Source organism: Juglans regia, chromosome 4, assembly GCF_001411555.2.
Source record: "Juglans regia cultivar Chandler chromosome 4, Walnut 2.0, whole genome shotgun sequence".
NCBI lineage: Eukaryota > Viridiplantae > Streptophyta > Magnoliopsida > Fagales > Juglandaceae > Juglans > Juglans regia.
Window position 1 is genome coordinate 14,474,332 of NC_049904.1, and position 8,345 is coordinate 14,482,676.

At 39.2% G+C, this 8,345-nt stretch overlaps 1 long non-coding RNA gene across 1 annotated transcript; it reads right to left on the reverse strand.

The window, feature by feature from the left end:
• Positions 1-350: 350 nt before the first annotated feature.
• Positions 351-3,550, reverse strand: LOC118348255. The gene is made up of 2 exons (XR_004801348.1): positions 3,192-3,550; positions 351-708 (listed from the first exon to the last, which is right to left on the reverse strand). It is a non-coding gene; the product is annotated as an uncharacterized LOC118348255 (long non-coding RNA).
• Between the last annotated feature and the right edge of the window lie 4,795 nt (positions 3,551-8,345).

The window sequence follows — 8,345 nt, forward strand, 5'->3', positions numbered from 1 at the left end:
GAACAGGCATTGAAGTAATCCAGGACACTCAATCTAAGATAAATAATTTGACCCTTAGTTCAACATTGATAGATCAAATTAAAGTCGTCCAATCTAGTGATATAGAATTGTTGAGGATTAAAGGAGAAATATCATAAGGAAAGAGGTCTGATTGTCTAGTATCAGATGATGGCACCCTGATGTCACAACCCCATCCCAATTCTAGGACGGGATCGCGATGCGTGACCTGTTCTTTTCTTATTAATATTAGTATGTATTTTTTTTTCTATGAGGATAAAAGGGAGAGGAGTGAACATGTCATGCATGCACACTGCGTCTCTAGTTTACAAGTAAGCACCTGATAGACAATATGTTCAACATATTACCCAAAGGACTCTCAGAGTCCACTATTCATTCATTTAAAAATCGCTAGTTCCAATAAAAAGGGGACTCCATCCCTACAACACACCCAAAAGACATTTAACCTTCTTATGTGGGGTTACCATCACCCCACTATAGAAGTTACACCATTACCACCATCCCACCACAGTAACTACATCATGCCCAAGGACATATTGTCTTAAAGTCAAACCAAAAAAACGTCCCAACATGGGACCCATCATAAAATATAAAACATAACCATTATTATCAAACCGAACGACAGGAAATTCTAAGCATCAGCCTTTCCTTCCTCAGCAATGCCTAGCTCCACAACCTCATCATTCATACCTGGACGTTTAAAACATAAACACAAAGTGACTCTAATACTCAGTAAGCAGTACACCATGCCGTTAACTTATTAATCACATAATATTTCTGCTGAAAACATGCATACATAGACAATTGCAAGTTCTTGACAAGGTTTTCATGCATAAACTGTTTAAGGAATTGCTATACTTTCATGCGTAAACATCTCTATGACAGAACCTTACTTTCATGCATAAACATTACTTGGTTTCATGCATAACATTACTTAGAAATGACTTTACTTTACGTTTCACTTTCTTGGGCTAGTATATACCATTACGCCCCGTGTGTTAGAGTTAGTGGTCTTTTGGACCTGGATTCCGCCCGCGGCCGCAGGTTGGGAACTCCCTTTCATGGGGGGCAGCACTGAGTGCACTACCAGTACTACTTACCCATCATTGCAATCTACCCATTCCTTTGGTACCCTTTTCATACATGTGACCGTTACGTACATTCATACATTCATGCTTTCATTCCTTTTCCTTTCCTTTCTTTAGAAAAAATAACGTTTTCATTATCTTCATTTAGTGCCAATGCGTATGTGTTTCTTTGAAAGGAATCTTTCATGTCATACTACATATAGGCAAGGCATAATTATTTGAGAAAGAGCATGCATAAAATCTCATGATGCATTACCTTATGTACACACAATGGTAATTAATAAGGTACTTAACAGGGTTTACCAAGAAAGGCTTATACATACTATACATGCATCTATTCTTTCATAAGAGAAACATTTGGAAGGAGAGAGAGAGAGAGAGAGAGACTTTTTCATAAGAGAGCTTGTGTGTAAGGAGAATAATTATAACTACTTACCTCGATGCTTTACAAGTAGGTTCCTTGAATCTTGAAATACACTCATATTCAATGAAATGAAATGAACGCATTAAAATTCATTCCACATTAACCCTTACTATCCAACACCCTTACGCGCTCACTTAAATCCCACATTGGAATTAAAGTGTTTTCCTTAACCCATTTAGCTACAAACATGGCACTAAGTCAATCCTTAGTATCCTCATTCCAATATTTAAGAAACCCATGAAAGTATGAAGCTTGCTTGTTGCCCCTCTTTGAAGACTACTATTTTCAATACAAGGTATAAGTAGGAATCATAAGTTAAAATGTATAGGACGGTAGGGATTTATTTAGGAAAAAGGTAGGGAACAAAGAGGTGCTATAAATCTGGAATTTTCATAAAGAAGGGCATTTTGACTGTTTTGCATCATCATATTGAAGGTAGATCCAACAAGAGGTAATGCTCATAAGAGAGTTGATTTTTGTCACTTATTCTTCAATGGTTTTTCATGCTAAAGTTTATCTTTGGTTAAACAAAAAGGGGTAAAGTTAAGCAAGGGTAAAGTGACTGGTTTAGGCTTCCAAAACAGAACCTATTTTCAAGTTTCTGTAATACATGGACAGCTACCAATTCTCAATGTTTTCATGGTCTTAAACATTCCTCACTTGATCAAATCTCAATCATACAATTAACTAGCACAAGAGTGGTAGAAACTTAATAAAACATCATATATTTTTCTAAAACATAGCACAACAGAATGATACAACTCTTGGCAACTTAAAATTTCTAAGTAAGCTTACTAGCTTAGGTTTAAAACTCTTAGTGGCTTACATAGGCCATAAACTTGAGGAAAGCATGTTTAAAAATCATAAATCTTAACTCCATTAATTTAAAAAAATAACAGCATAGCTAAAAACATGGCTTAACTCAAGGTAACACAACAAAGGAACCACAAAATCAACCTTGGGACACACGGCTGGAACACACACCAAAATAGGACATAAACACATACGACTGGAACACATACACCAAAATAGAGTTTACCCCACAACTCCTTCATATCCGTATATACAAAATGGATAAAACTCATTACTTGTGACTAACAAGCTTAAACCAGAAAATATGCCATCTCAAAGACAAGAAACACATAGCAAAAACCACCTCAAAACAAAGCACACACCCACACACGGTTTCTTCATGTACACATATACCCAATAGATAAAATAGTCATCAATTGTGACTAATAAGCTAAATCAGAAAATATGGCGTCTCAATGATAAAAGCACACGGCAATGCCCTTTCAAGATACTTGGTCTACCCAGAAAAATAGGGGTTTCGGTCATTACCCACTAGATAAAACACTAGAGAAGCAACAAGAAACTTGTCTATGGAACTTCCACACCACACTCGGCTCGCCTAGAATTCAAATCCCCAAATACAAGCACATCCTGCTTAGAAAAAACCCAAATCACAAGGAAACTCATGGAAGGATTATTACCTAGTTTGGTCCCCTTTTCAAGCCACAGAAACACAGCAGATGAGAAAAAGGAAATCCGAGTAGTCCAAGGCCGGAATACAAACATAAAATTTCTTAAACGAAACCATAGGTTAAACCCATAAATCTAAGACTTCAAACTAGATATTAGAGCCATAGAATTTTACTTACGAGGTTGATTTCCCTTGGAGATTTTCGGTGGGAGACTTGGGTTTATGAAATGGAAGAATCGGCTTGAGAAGAGGAAGAGGTCGCACGGTTGGGGAAGAACCGAGTGGTTTCTCGTGTGAAGGAACACTTGAGAAGATTTTCTCTCCTTCGGGTGCCTTGGAATCGATGGATGAAGAGAGGTGGGGAAGAAATTTACTGGTTTTTGTCTTCGAGGCCGTCGGTGGTGCAAGGGAAAATGAGAGGATTGTGTTTCTCTTTTCCTTGGATCCGACGTGTGGGGGAAGAAAGAGGAATCCACTTAGCTTCTTGAGGAAGCCAACGGGTGAAGAGAGGGATAAGAAAGTCTAATGGCTTGTTGAGGAAGCCGACGTGTAGGAGAGAAAAGAACTTTCAAATGGCTTCTTGGGGAAACTTCGGTTAGAGGAAGAGAAGTCAGTGAATTTAATCAACTTGTCCCATGAGCTAAGGAATGGATGGTGGAGATCAATTGTAGAAAAAAAAATATTTCTTTTTACCTACCCATCTAATGGTAAAAAGAGTTTGGGTCATTTCTTGCGTAAATAAAATTAAAAGGATTGAAAAGAAAATTGCAAGGTCATAAAAATCACACCCTTGAATTATTTAATAACCCACTTAAAAAAATATAAGAACACCCATCTTAAAATAAATTAATAAAATACTGAAAGTCTTTATTTCAAAATTTTTAATTTAAAAAATATTAATAGATGACGTAAGAATCCACGTAGTAGGATTCGGGTCTTACAACTCTCCCCCACTTAAAATTAATCTTGTCCTCTAGATTAAACATACCTCAAGGGGACATCATTCTTATCACACAAGACTTCAGTACTAGCTCCAAGAATGCTCCAAGAACTTCAAGTTCTAGTGTCTTGATTTTTGGAGTTTCGTCCTAGAACTAGTTAGTTTCTTACGTGCATGGATGGTACCGGGGGCTGCCAGCCCCCCCTCACGTCGCATGCAAAGACACGCACATTTGCGGAATTGGTTTCCCAGGTTCCTCAAGCCCTCCCTGAGGTCTCGATACCATTTAGGCCACCAAAATGTGTTGAAGGTGAGTTCTTTGTGCAATTTACTAAGGAGGAGTTGGATCGTTCTGCAGTTCCTTTTCGGTTCTCTATGGTTTTAAAATTCCTAAGGCAAAGACCATTTTTGGATCGCATCAAAGGGTTTATTCACAGCAGATGGGGACTAACGAAACAGCCAGTCGTTTCAGCAATGCAGAAGGCTCGGAATGTCTTTGTGAGATTTTCAGATGAAGATGATTTCTTGAAATCATTGTCCCGTGAAAGCTGTGATATTGAAGGGGTTGCTTATAGACCCTTTCAATGGTCTACAGATTTTACTGAAGATGAGGAACCATCATTGGTTCCAGTTTGGATCATGTTGCCCAGACTACCTCCGAATCTTTATCAAGAATCGTTCTTGCGGAATATTGTTGCACCGATTGGAATCTTTTTAAGGAGAGATAATGCGACACACTGTGCAACTCGTACCGATGGTGCGAGGGTGTGTGTTCTGATGAATATCGATCATGAGCTGATTCATTCCATTTGGATTGGGACACCGAGACATCCTACAAGCATTTTCCAAGAAGTTGAGTATGAAACATTGCCTGCATTTTGTTCCGTGTGCAAGGTGCAAGGGCATAACGTAAAGACGTGTAAGGCAAACAAGAAAGAAGGAAAAAGCAGCAAGAGCTTGAAGGTTATTAAGTCAAGTAAAATCTGGGTGCCAAAAGATAAAGAAGATGATGCGAAGATTACTACAGATCATTCGGGGAAAACCTCAGAGTCCCCTGTGTTGGCATTGGAAGATGTTGAGATTGAGTTGCCAGTCTTGGATGGTGGCAAGGATGTAGGGAAGTCGAAGTTGGTGTCTGAGAGTGTTATCGAAGAAATGGAGGCCCCCAAGCAGAGGAAAGATCCGTTGATGTGTGGAGAGGCCAACGGGACTTTACCAACTGAGGAGTTGGTCTATTTACCAATAACAACTCATGATCTGTCTGCTGTAGTTGGTGGCCAATTAGAACCCAGAAGGGTGGAACTCATCGAGACATTACCAGTAGTGGAAGTTGCAATGCAGAAAGATGATGCTGTAGTTGGTGGCCAATTAGAACCCAGAAGGGTGGAACTCATCGAGACATCATCAGTAGCGGAGGATGCTATGCAGCTAGAGTCTAGAATTGAAGTGGTACCAAGCGGGAATATCGCAGTAGCAGAAGGAGAGGAGCAGTTAGTTCCGACAGATTTTCGCAAATGGAAGGAGGTCTTCAGTTTCGGAAATTGTTGAAGTTCTTCGTATTTATGTTGAGTGGTCAGGTCAACAGGTAAATAGCGCCAAGTCTTCTATCTTTTTTTCTAAAAGAATTAATTCTGTTAGACGTAGACACCTTTTATTGAATGCACAGTTCACGGAATGGGTGTTCCCGGTCAAGTATTTAGGGGTGCCTATTGTTTCTAGTAGATTGAAGTTAATTCATTTTCAGGATGTTATTCAAAAAATTCGAAAGAAGATTGAAGGTTGGAAGGTGAGTTTTCTCTCCACAGGGGCGAGAGTCATTTTATTAAAGCATGTATTGTCGAGTATGCCAATTCACTTGTTATCTGTGATGCAGGTTCCGAAATTAGTGTTGCTTCAGATTAATAAATTATTTAGCACTTTGTTTTGGGGCTCATTTAATGGGAGTCCCAAAAGGAAATGGATTAAATGGGACAGATTATGCAAACCTGTTGATGAAGGAGGGGTTGGTTTGAGAAGTTTTGTTGATCTGCAAAGATCATTGCATCTTAAATTTGCCTGGAATTTGTTGAGTTCAGATTCTTTATGGAAAAGATTTTTTTGTGCTAAATACTTGCATGGTCAGCATCCGCTTGAGCTTAATCCATCTAGAGGCACTAGGTTTTGGAAAGTAATTGTAAAAGAAATTCCTGCTGTACTTTCACGTTCCAGGTGGAAGATTAAGGAGGGGAACGTGTCGTTCTGGAGAGACAGTTGGCTAAATTCTAGACCTCTAATGGAGCAGTATCAGATGGTGGGTGATCCAAAATTGAAGGTGAATGATTGTATGATTAATAACAATTGGGATATGGAGCAACTTGAGCAGCTAGTAGGGCCTGAGAAAATGGAGGATACAGTCAATGAAGTTAGTAGTAGGAGGACTGGTAAGGATCAGCTTATTTGGTTGGAAAATTCGGATGGGTCTTTCACGACTAGAACTGCCTGGTCTTTTGTTCAGATTCGTAATCCTAATTGTCAATGGTCGGATTGGATTTGGAATTCAGCTTTACCTAAGAAGTTTTCTGTGATTATGTGGAAGGCCTTAAACTCATGCCTTGCAGTGGATGATCGTATAAGGAGAATTGGTGTGCCTTTAGTTTCGAAATGTGAATGTTGTCAGGACGGTGCCATTGAGGATATTAATCAAGTGTTATATAGTGGTAATATTGCTAAGGCTATATCGAAGTTTAGTTCTAATACTTTGGGTATTCCGTTTGTCCCGAACCGGTCTTGGAGGGCAACTGTTGAGGCCTGGTTCCGAAGAGCATCGAGGTCCTCTCAGTTAGGTATTCTAATGGGAGTTATTCCTGTCATCATCACATGGAATTTATGGAAGTGACAATGTACAGTGCGAATGGAAGGTAGGAAGGAGAAGGTTTAGGTTTTATGGAGATTGATAAAGTATTGGATTAATTGGGTGGGTATTAAGATTCACAAGGATTCCCGACTTGTGGAAAAGGATGTACAGATATTGAAGTTTTTGAATCTTTCTATTAATTTTAAGAAAAGAGGGGTTTCAAAGGCAGTAAGATGGGAGAGGCCGAAGAAAGATTGGTTTAAACTGAATGTGGACGGAAGTAGTATTAATAATCCTAGTATTTTGGGTGCCGGAGGAGTAGTAAGAAATGAGTTTGGGAAGATGGTTTTTGCATTTACTGAATCCATTGGGAGTGGTAGTAATAATCTTGCGGAAGTTATTGCCTTGAGAAGAGGGATTGAACATTGTAAAAGATTGGGGCTTAATAATATAAATATTGAAATGGACTCGCTTTTAGTTGTTAATTGGGTTCAGGACAGAAGATGTACTCTCTGGTACTTAGAGGATTTTTGGGAAGATATTATGAATATGTTGGCAGAGATGAATTTCTTTATTAAGCATATTTACAGGGAAGGTAATAAGGCTGCAGATTTTTTGGCTCGATTGGGTAGTAATGGGGTCTCCCATGAGTGGTTAGGGCAGACGGATGTTCCTCATCTATTAAGAGGTATTCTTAGAACTAATTCATGTGGATTGGCTTATCTCAGGTAGTGTGGTTGTATTTAGGATTGAGTGTCAGTTCTCTTATTTTCATAATATTCCTTTAGTGTTTTATTTTGGTTTTGTTCACTTATTAGTTTTTTGTTTGAGTTTTCAGTTGGTGTCTGGTGCTTGGGGCTTAATTAGTCTTTCTTATTATTGTAAAGCCCGAGTACATATGTTTGTTACCACGGTATTCCTCCGTCACAAATGAGGGCTTATTGATAAAATTGGGTGGGGATCACTATTGGACAGGTGATTCCTCACTCTTTGATAATAAAAAATAAAAAAAAAACATACCTCAAGGGAAAAAGTATGGGGTATTTATCCCTCATGTTGTCTTCGTGCTCCCACGTCGCCACTCGTTCCGTGTGGTGGTTCCATAGTACTTTGACCATCGGGATTGTTTTGTTGCGAAGTACTCGAACCTCCCGATCCAAAATTTGATTCTGCATTTCCTCATAAGAGAAGTCCTTGTGCACCTGGAGAGGCGCATAATCCAGCACGTGGGTGGGATTGTGCACATATTTTCGGAGCATCGAGACATGGAAAACATCATGCATGGCCAAAAACTGTGAAGGTAGTGCAAGCTAATATGCTACTGCTCTAATATTTTCAAGAATCGCGAATGGGCTAGTATATCTTGGAGTTAACTTGCCCTTCTTGCCGAATTTCATAACTCCCTTCATTGGAGCCACCCGTAGGGATACCTTATCTCCTACTTCAAAGTGTAGCTCCTTTCTCCTACGATCGGCGTTTTTCTTCTGCCTCTCTTGGGCCAGAGCAAGCTTTTTTCTAATGATAGCCACCTTCTCATGCATATTTTGAACTAAATCAGG